Source organism: Curcuma longa, chromosome 8 (assembly GCF_044706935.1).
Source record: "Curcuma longa cultivar G26 ecotype Majalengka, Jawa Barat chromosome 8, ITB_CL_G26_1.1, whole genome shotgun sequence".
Lineage (NCBI taxonomy): Eukaryota > Viridiplantae > Streptophyta > Magnoliopsida > Zingiberales > Zingiberaceae > Curcuma > Curcuma longa.
In genome coordinates, this window is record NC_133868.1 from 12382898 (window position 1) to 12394612 (window position 11715).

The following is an 11715-nucleotide window of genomic DNA, read 5'->3' on the forward strand; positions in this document are numbered from 1 at the left end:
ATTAAACCGATGGATGAGATTGGTTCTCAATCGTAGGATGAGTTAGTGGATGAGATCAACTTGTATCCTTGGGATTGAGATTAAGTTGCATCCGATGGATGAGATCTCCTTGGTTTGTTTTTATTTCTCTTAAATATAAAGATGGAAACAAATCCTCCTTGATGTGGCCGGCCACCTCTCTCTCCATGGATATGGAAATGTTTTTTTAAAATAAAAAACTGAAGGGGGCCGCCAAGCAATCAAAGGAAGAAATAATCGGCGCCTATTCTTTTCTAGATTTGGAAGTTATTTATGGAAATTATCCAAATCAATCCCTTGATCAAAGGGGGCGGCAAAGGCTTGATTGGGTGCATGGGAGGCTATAAAAGAGAGGGGGAGGGGGCGGCCAAGAGACACAACAAAGAGAATAGCATACGAAATCTCTCCGATTTCGCAATTGCTCTAGTTTTTCCTCTTCTCTCTTGGCCGGCCACTACTCTCTCTTCTTCTTCTTCTTTGCTTTGTTTTCTTTCCTTGCTCTTGGTGGCCGAACCTCTCCCTTGAAGTGGTGGCCGGATCTAAGGTGAAGGCGAGGAAGAAAGAAGCTGGTTCAAGAAAGAAGCAAGGCGATCCAAGGCGTCATCCAGCAGAAGTTGCAGTTCTTGTTTCTCGGAAGATCGTTGCCCACACAACGTCCGAGAAGGAGAAAGGAATACAGCAGAAGATTCCGAGGTTCAAACCGGGTTCTGGTATAATTTATTTTCCGCAGTTTTATACTTAGAACTAAAATGTAAAACCGTAGATAAGTAATTTAGAATCGGCGATCCTGTGGATCGATCGACTTAATCTTCTTTGAAGATTATGTCGATTGATCCGGGCGGGATAAAATTTTTGTCCTATGGGGTTCTATGCTTCTCGGAGCGGATAGAATCCGGAACATGGGACGAAGATCCAGAACGCCAACAGCTCATAAAAAAGTATGTAAATATATTATGAACATTTTCAAACATGATCAATAATTTCTATAATTATCGAAGTTTCATTTATTAAAAGACATAATAAGAGAATAAAAACCCGGAGGATGTATCATAATAAGAGCATAAGAAAATCTACGGAAAGTTAGCGAAAAAAGAATAAGAAAAACTATATCCTAAACAAACATCAATCCGACATGATGTTAAACCTAGGATAGTAAGTTAATGCTCCCTACATAGCACTACTTGAATTAATAATCAAACATCAATGATAAACCTAAGATGTTAAACCTAGCAATGGTAGACATGTTCATAATTATAGAACAAAGGTCTTAAATAACATTTGCATTTGAAGCACTAGTTGAATTAATAACCAATTTCAATAAATAGAGCACACATCCTAATCAATTAGGGTTATGGTCAAATCCTAATCACGTATTTCTATTTCACTGGGATTGGACCATTGGAATTGTATTTGATGTTGTTTGCTTCAAAGAGAGAGTATAGGTCAATACCTTTGATATGGGATTGCAGTGCTTGAATTTCTTTGTGTTGTTTGCTTCAACAGGAAAGCTCGGAAACAAAGATGCTGTGGCGGCGGAGAAGCTGTGAGCTGTGGAGGAGGAGCTGTTGTGGAGGAGGAGCTGGCGGAGGAGAAGCTTGGTGGCGGAGAAGCTGTGGCGGAGGAGGAGCAGCGGAGGAGGGGCAGCGCAGCGGCGGAGGAGATGTGTCGAGGTGGACAGGCGGCGTCGAAGATCGTGGAGGCGTCGGAGAAAGGAGACGGAGGCTCGGAGAAAGGGGAGAAAGGGCGCAGAGTTAGGGCACGGCGTGGTGATCGGCGTCGGAGAAAGGAGACGGAGGCTCGGAGAAAGGGGAGAAAGCGCAGAGTTAGGGCACGGCGTGGTGATCGGGGGGTTTAGACGAAGATTAGCGACGAAACTAATTATTTTCGCCGTAAATATTTAACGTTTAAACCCCTTTCAATCTGCATTTTTAATTTCCTGTTTTCAATTTAATAAATTAATAAACTTAACTATAACATATAAAACATAATAAAACATAAACCTAACATATCATAAGACATACAAAACATTTCATAATTAACCTCTATAACAACCATAAAATATATAAAATTAAACGAAATAGTCCATAATTACTTGATCTATTTAACTATAGTGACAGGAAATTACATGACATTTTTTCCCCAATATAAATATCATGTAATTCCTGTCACTATAGTTAAATAGAAAAGCTAGTAATCATGGATATATATCAATTAATAATAAAAAATTTATACTTACAACACGTGAACGCAGGAGTATGCGTAGGACCTTCACACCTCAAAGTAGAACCTGCACAATAAAATAATAACAATGTTATATTATATAACCAAGATAATTACTTAAAAGATATTAAAAATAATTAAATTAAGATACACTAACCCTAACCCTAAACCCTAATCCTATTCAATAACCCAAACCCTAAACATCAATCACTAACCCTAACTCTAAACCCTAATGTTATTCAATAACCCTAACCCTAAACATCAATCACAAACCCTAATTAACCCAAAACCCTAATGCTATTCAATAACCCTAACCCTAAACATCAATCACTAACCCTAACCCTAACCCTAAACTTAACCACTAATCTAATTAAACCCTAAAAACATAATCTAATTACCCTAACCCTAATGTAAACCTAACCCCCCTCCCACTGTGGCCGGCCAGCACCCAACATTGGCCGGCCAGCACCCCACCAGTGGCTGGCCGCCGCCGGCCACACCAACGCCCGCCGCCGCCGGCCACACCAACGGCCGCCGCCACACCTGCGCGCCAACAGACCCTCTGCAGCCAACGGGCCGGCGCCACACCAACGCCCGCCGCCCGCCGCCGGCCAGCACCAGCAACCCTAGCGCTGCTGGCCGGCGAGCTCCAGCAACCCGGCCGACCACCCCTTTCCAGCCCCACAAGCGAAAAAGAACAGCGAAAAAGGAAAAAAAACGAGATCTTACCTTCGAGCAAGGAGTGGATTCGTCGCCGGAGGAGTTTGCCGTCGCCGGAGGAGCTGGAAGCCGAGAAATCGCCGGATTGCAGCGCTGCGCAGAAGCGAAGGAGAGAAAAATCGCGAGCGGGGGGGGGGGGGGGGGGGAGAAGGGGATCGGCCGAAAACTTTAAGTTAGGGCTTTTGCGACGAATACATATTCGTCGCACATTTCGTCGCAACATTGGCGACGAATCCGATTATTCGTCGCCAATTGGCGACGAATAAGTATATTCGTCGCCACTTTTGCGACGAATTCATGATTCGTCGCCAAATTGGCGACGAATCATGAATTCGTCGCCAAATCAAGTGGGTCCCGGCTAGGTAAGTTGTGGCGGAATCGCCAAATTTAGCGACGAATAGCCTTTAGTCGGAATTTTCGTCGCAAATGTGGCGACAAATATCCTGTTTTGTCGCCAATATTGCGACGAATTCGTGATTTGTCGCAATATCTGCGACGAACTCGTTAATTTGTCGCAAAATTTGCGACGAATCACAAATTCGTCGCCAAATCAAATGGGTCCGGGTATTTTATTTTGCCGGGATCGCCAAATTTAGCGACGAACATGTTGTTTCGTCGCAAATTTGCGACGAATAATTAAATTTGTCGCAAATTTGTGACAAATTTTGCGACAAATATAGGTCATCGCAATTATTGCAACAAAAATTTTTTTGTCGCAAATTTCGTTCCAAATTAGCAACAACTTCCCTTTTTGTCGCAAAATTTATCCCAATTTTGCGACGAATTTTGTTCGTCGCAAAAGTTTGTTGCTAAATACCCTTATTTTTGTAGTGCATAGTGTTTTATAACTATTAGCACATATCGATGAATTTTTATACAATCAATTCTTTTGGCCCCAAATTAGGTATTTATACCTTATCCAAATACTCTCACATTTATTGACTCCATGGGAAGGTTTGAGACCTTTTATGACTCGGAGAGTTTTTATCTTTATCTCATTGGGGCTTATGATTTGTTAAGAGGACAACTTCCACAATGATATTTTGAGAAAAATTCATGTTCCTTAATGTATAATTATCATGTTCCACATCATCATTGCATTGAGGTAAGTGGGATATAGTTGATTAATGAATGTCGCTCTTATTCAAGAAACATTCCTCGAACAATTAATACCCTGCATTCTCTTCCTCCATCACCATAGATGATCTTGCTTGGTTGATTTTTTTCAACCACATTTATAGTATTTTTTAAAACACTTCAAGTCCTTCAATCTCGCTTAGCAGTAACTTTCCATAAGTACTCCTTCAGTAATCAACAAAGGGACATCCTTCGCAAGGAAAGGGAAAGGTTGTAACACCTTTGGTAAAGTTCCCCTTGCGTACATACAACATAAAGTCACATTCTTGTTTAGACCATATGTTCTCGTTTGGTTGCTTTATAATCGTCTGATTAAAGTTTGACCAAGGTTGCATCCATTCTTAAGAATCACTTGCATATATCCTTTGGTCTTCTGATTTCACTGAGTCAAAACTATGATTGCCTAATGAGAGTGATGACCAAAATTGCACTTGTTTTTTTTTTAAAATATGTTCAATCTAGAAAACATACATACTTTGGTTTTCCAATTTTGTCGAGCAAAAGTTATAATTGTCTGATCAGAGTGCTAACTAGGATTGCATTTACTCTTCGAGAGATATTCAACTCAAGAAGTATACATCCCTTTGTCTTCCAATCTCGCTGAGCCAAAACTGTGACCGTTTGATCGGAGTACTAATCAGGATTGCATTTACACTTTGAGAGCCTAACTTAAGAAATAAACATTTCTTGGTCTTTCAATCTCGTCAAGCCAAAGATGTGGTCATTTGATCATAGTGCTTACCTATTGAGCACAAGAGCCAAGGTTAACGATTGCTCATTTAACTTGATGCAAAGGACATGTCCTTTGGTTACGATTGCAGGGACGCAAGTATGAAATCCTTTTGACTTTAACATAATAGGAGTTAGACTCGATCTATTGGTCAATTGCAATTATGTGTGATGCAATCCTTCTAACTCATCTATTTTGACCTCCACACATGTCTCGTTTCATCTTGAGTTAGACTCAAGTTTGGCTTTTAGCTAAGTGGGCTTGAGTTTCTATCTAAAGTTTTCCTTGGTCCCTCCTTTTGGATAGTTTAAAGTCATTATCCCTAACTTTGTGATTTTGGTCTAGTGATCCCCACAAAGCCTTAATCATTATTGTTTCTTGCACCAAAAAATTCTATTTTTTCCTTGCAACTCTCCCTTCGCTTAAGACTCATTTTAGATGCACTAGAAGCATCTTTCGATAGTAATCCTATGAGATATATTTTCTTAGGTAATACAATATCTTTTACTATCATTACTTGAAGATGATTCCGAAGAATTTCTATGTTTTTTCTTCGATAGGATTGGGACCCACCAAAATTTCAATATCATCTTAAGATTGTTGTTGGAGATCATCAGTGTTTATCGAACAGTTGGATCCAGTTAGTCAGCTCGATAATGAGTTGACAATTCAAATCAATGGAGCTTGGTATGACGATGTGGATCTTGTCTCATTTATTTTCTTGACACACCCTTTCGGTTATCGCGTCACCTTTTCAAATAATAAATGCACCCTTCGGATATCGACACACCCCCTCGGGTAATTAAACTTATCCTTATGAATAAGAGTGTTAAGGTCAAAGTGAATGTTAGACCTTCTTTTCTTAGATGATATTCTCCTACCTAGGCGCTTATAGTTTATTTGTAATCGTCTCTTAATATATAGTGACTTACTTGAAAATAGGAGCACTATAAATTTTGTCCCAATGAGCTTTCGAAATCTTAAAACTCTTAAGAGAAAAAAAAGGAGCGAGAAAAGAGCTTAAAAAGAGATTTCGTAGCTTAAAATTAAGTATTGAGTTGAATCAAAGGAGTAGGATTCCTTTTATAGGAAAGAAGGGTTTCTTTCAAAGGATGAAGGATTTATTCCGAGAGGTAAACGACATAGGACGTGTCAAATAATAAATCAAAGCTACCATATATTAATTAATTAATATTAGCTAGCCACGCATAAATTGATTAATCTTTTAATTAATCAATCAATATATCTATTAATTAATCTTAATTGATTGACTAATACTTTTGTGGTTAAATTTTAAAAATTAATTCTGATTTATTTAATCCTTAATGGTTCTACATGAATTATCATTCACGCATATTCGAATTAACATTCGCATATTTATGTGACCTATAGTTCATATGCAAGTCAATACTTTTGTTTGATCATATCGGATCAATCTTTCATTACTTGAATAATTTTATAAATTAATTTCTCATTCTTTCAAGAAATTGATTTACGACGATCTACTCACAAAATAGCCGTTCATATCCCTATTCGATCGATTTATTGGTTAAGAAAACTAATTTTCCAACATGCTAAAAATTTATTTGCCCATGTCTTGCTACTTAGGATGCTCTCCAACTGTCCATAAGTTCCAGAGCAAAACTTACATCAAACTGTCAAATTCAATAGAGACTTAAATAGCAAACTGCACTATGTTTCATGCATTAGCTGTAGCAAAACTTAGTTTGCAGTACTTGTATCATTACACTTCCTGAAAAAACAGTACAAATCCAATAAAGAATTGAAACAAAACTGGTCCCCTATAATTATGCTAGTAGGTAAGAATACTGAGATCAAGATAGACATCCACACAAGTCAAGTCATCGTCCTTATTATGATCCAGTAGTGAAATATCCGGCTTAACATGATAAAAGTTTAGTATTCACTGATTTAATTTTGATAATCCTTAGTGGAGGAGTACATACATGCTTCAAGGTTAGTAAGGATTAATTATTAGTGAGATGCATCTACTTTCAATGTTAAGCTATTCAATGAACTAAATAAATTAATTTGAGGAGAACATGGTGAAGGTTCTTCAAACACTCAACTGATGATCTAGTATCTATCTATCGAATACACTGATAATGATCCAGAAATAATCATTTTTCTGACACTAATTATTGCATTGATGGAATAGATCGCGATCAAAATCTAATTTTAATGATGGCGCTTTAATTGTAAAATGTTGACAATAAAATGACAGTAATTAATGCTTTCTTGTAGTGTTTGATCACTATAAAAATATTACTTTTTTAATTAATCATTTGTGTTGTTTCTTTTCAAGTGTTAGAGGATTTTATTCTTTGTTCCACAAAAGATGCCTAATGAATACTAACCATTTTAGTTGCACCAATGTATATATATTAATCTAAGTGTAGTCGAGATGGTGAATGAATTTGTATATTTAATTTGTCGATTAATTCTTAATGTTGTTCTAAGCTATAATAGCTTTACTATTGTTTCATGGCATCTTCTCATGTTGTGTATAATAAATTATGTTCAAAAACTAAGACCTATATCGGATTTGTACAGACATGTAGAACATAATTCAAATAGTCTCCTTTTGATATTAATAATACCATGTGGCAGACAAAACTAGTCAAGTCCTTAATTAATAACTGGAATACAATTATATATCACTGATTAATCCTCCCCAATTAAAGCCTAAAGTTGCATATAGATAAATAACACATAATCAAACATGTCTCTCAACCTTGTTTTTTTCTCAAAAAATAATCAAATAGTGACACTCTGACTTCTTCTTCTCCATTGGAGACAAAAGGCCAACATATATCTTTATTAAGAAGAGCAAACAGAAGATGGCCGGTGCTACAGATTTCAACTAAATTAAGGAGCGTGGAAAAAACTCGCATATATAAAAATTACAGTCATGGATATAATGCTAAATTAATCATGCAGACGTAAATTATATATAATAATGCAATATACAGTACTGGATGCGATAGTATTAGGTGATGATTAATCAAGAAAGAAACTAAAAATATTGCATTCCGAATTGGAGGCCAGCAAATGCCTGAAATCCTCTTCATGATGAGTGTAATCCAGTGCAGCCTCTACGTGGCCTTCTCCTCCTCCAACTAGCAAGTTGCTGTCCTCGACTCCGCCATAGAAATTGTAGCTTTCTGTGTTTGAGTCAATGTCGTCTTCTCTCCTTCAAATCCTCCTCTCATGTCGCAGTAATTATGGTCATAATCATACTCAATCTGATCAGTTCTGGAACTGATGGGGGTGCAGCTGCCACCTGACGAGCTGCAAGTGCTGGGATCGGAGTTACCAAAATTTATCATGAAATTGTTGTTCATCTCGGCATGGAGGGGAGTACTGGTGGTACAAGTCGAGGCAAAAGTTGAGGTTTTGTCGGAGATTATTCCAGGGAGTACCAGTGCTGCTCCAGGAGCTTGTGATGTCGAGGATGATGAAGAGATGGAGGAAATAAAAGCTAGGAATTTCTTCTTCAGCTTGGTGTTCCAGTAGTTTTTGATATCGTTGTCAGTTCTGCCTGGAAGATGGGAAGCTATGATCGACCATCTGCTTATTTTGTCGTGATGAATTCAGAAGATCAGGAAAACTAAAGAAATAAAAAAAACACACAGATCGATTTAGAAATTGATCATAAATATTATGTGTATACCTGCTTCCAATAGAAGAGAAGAAGGCGCAAATTATTCTATCTTCCTCATCTGAGAACTGTCCATGTTTGATGTTGGGACGCAGGTAATTGAGCCATCTCAATCTGCAACTCTTCCCACATCGATTTAATCCTGTGATACGCTTTCAAGATTGATGAATATATGTGATCGATACTACATATGTGAAAAGTAATTCCTTTTTTTTAAAAAAAAAAAGAAGAAGAAGAAGAAAAAATTGACCTGCTTTTTGAGGGAGAGCAATCCAGTTTCCACCGGTGCCATACTTGTCTATGAAGTCCTTGAGCTTAACATCTTCATCAGGCGACCAAGGGCCCTTCTTCACTCTGGCGTTGTCGCAGCATGGAGCCCTCCCCATTCCAACTTCAAGTGTCTGATCGTGCTGGAATCCGTAGTTTCCGTCCGGGAAGGAAAATAAATTAAAGGGAAGAGATGATGATGAAGATCAAGGGGGTGAGAGAGAGGGGATGGAGATTATATCATCCATGGATGGAGGCGGCTTCTTGTAGCGTTTGCGACAAGTCAAAGGATCAATGCTTGCTGTCATCTTCATCGCACCAATATTATCGTATATGGATTGATGCGTACATGTAAAAACTAAAATAAAATACTGTATGAAAGAAATTAAAACAGTGATGGCTTAAATAATTGAAGATAGAAATTGTGGCCGCGGGCCATTTTGGCTATGGCGTGACGTTGTCCCCAACAGGAAAAGTACGTAGTATTGATGGAAAGTGTTGGGGCTTACACATGTTGCAGATAATGCATGTGATTTGTGGGGAGATAATGCTTTCATCATATCTTTTGATGAACAACTAAATGTATATATAATGAATAAAGTGCCTAAAGTATTAAATTTGAATAGATATCCAAAAATTTATATATATTTATTTATATTTTTTTAAAAATCACTTTTACATCAAAACATTATACACTTTTAAATACAGATTGATTGCCATACATAGTGGATCATGGATGACATGATAAAATGTTAAGCTTTAATTAAGCTATTGGGTTCCTAATAGTGAAGTCCGAAAACCTTCAACATTCTCCGGTAGTGGACATCTTCTGTCTCATCTATAGCCAATATATGATCCTCCTCCATAGTTGAGTAATAAACACACATGTGAAGAACAAATGCTCCAATGTCTCCTCCTCTCGGCTACAAAAGGTGCATGATCTCCTATCATCGAGCTAGATGATTTAATCTATCTTAGAAAAGCAACCTCCTATGCGCCAACATCCATAAGATGAAGACATGACTCAATTGTAAATAGCTCCTCTATATATTGTCTTCGCCCATGGCTTCCTGACAGTGGTATGACACCCCTGAAGTGATCATATGCCTTCTGTACTCTTCCCTTACCCTTACTGAACTATGATACCAAGCACTAAGCTACAACGTCTAGGGTACTAGCTGTGGCAAGGATGCTATCCCTAATCTGCATTTGCAATAGCTTCTTGATAAGTGAGGAATCTGTATGCTTAGCGCTTGTCATTCTCATAAGTCAACATGCTTAAGGTAGGTATTGTGAACCCATCTGATCCATAATGTATCTTGCTTCTCTTGGGTTCTCCATAATACTTTGCTCAATAGCGTAAGATTCTAGGCCTTCAGATCTCTAAATCTCATGCGTCCTTCCTCTTTACGTTGCACATCTCAGACCATGCAATGGGCAAGCATTTAGTGGTTCACATAAATTACCTGCAGATGTTGTATATACTATCAATGAGACCACTAGGCAATAAAAAATAATCACCCAAAAGCATTCCACACCCTGTAACACAAAGATGATGAGCTAGGCCTTTTGGCATATGATAATGTATTTTTCGGCCATGGGTTGATTCTTCGAATCAATGAATCCATGAGTGGGGTGTAATTTGCAATCTTAAGCTTCGTTGGTGCTAGATCCCCAAGTATTTGAAAGACATGCTTCCCTCTTGAAACTAGTGATGGATAGAAGTCTCATTCTAATTTGTGCATTCACTCCAACTATGTATATATTTGATTTTGCAATGTTTGCTATGAGGCTAGTCATCTTCCCAAACTATGTCAAACAAGTAACAAGTATCGTGGCTGATGGGACATCTCCTCTAGCCAATCGTAAGAGATTATCTGCATATGCAATTGTGCTATTCCTAAATGCAAACACTCCAGATGGAAGTGAAAATCAGATCTTAGGACATGCTATTTGACGCCGGACATAAAAGCGATTATTCTAGAGGGATAAGATTAAAGGAGAATTGTAGAGAAAATAAGTACGAGAAGTTGAAAAAAATAAAGAGAAACTGTCACATCTTTAGGAGTTTTTATCAAAAAATTTTATTTAATAATCAAAAGTCTCCCAAAATAACTAAATAGATGTTTAAATAAATCCAAAATAAAACCCTAACTTGTAAAAGACAAAAATACCCTTAAACCCTAAAAATTGAATATTATCAAAAATAGTAAAAAAATATTCAAAGCCTTCAAAAAGACACTAAATGATGTCTTATGGATCTGAAACTGAGCTAGTACAAGTTCCATCCAGTGTTGAATAGAGGTCTCTAAAGAGCTTCTATTAGTAACCGATCACGTCTCATTTTGATACTCGAATCAAAAGTTATGATCCGTTGAAACTCGGCTCCTCTTGCATCAGTCCTACATCACTAGTGTAATAGCCTTGCCATATATTCAATACAGATGCCAAAGAGGTACATAGATAGAGGATCTCCTTGCCTAAGCCCTCTTACACTTTTGAAATTTTCATAGATTCCTCCATTTATAGTCAAGGAGAAGGAGTGGTGCTAATGCACTCCTGGATCCATGAGATAAAAAGGGCAAGGAAATCCCAATGCACTAAGTCAAATACTTTTTGTAAGTTAACGTTTATGATGCAGTGTGGAGATAATCTTTTTCTATTGCAGTTTCTCATTAATTTTTGTTGTACTTCATTCTGTCTGACTAAAGTTGTCTTTTTCTAATATATACTTATTTGATCCTGTTGGAATACAATCAAAGTTCCACATTAGAAATACATGAAAAGATCATGGATTTATAAGATGAAAGATATTTTTATTGGTATGAGGCCTTTTGGGTTGAGCCCAAAAATAAAACCATGAGGGCTTAGGTCCAAAGAGGACAATATCATACTATTGTGGAGATATTTTGATTCCATCAGTACTAACAAGTAGTATCAG

The 11715-nt window shown here is 37.6% G+C and overlaps 1 pseudogene; it reads right to left on the reverse strand.

Annotated features, from left to right (window-relative positions):
* Positions 1-7679: 7679 nt before the first annotated feature.
* LOC141833665 (transcription factor MYB63-like) lies at positions 7680-8939 on the reverse strand (annotated as a pseudogene).
* Between the last annotated feature and the right edge of the window lie 2776 nt (positions 8940-11715).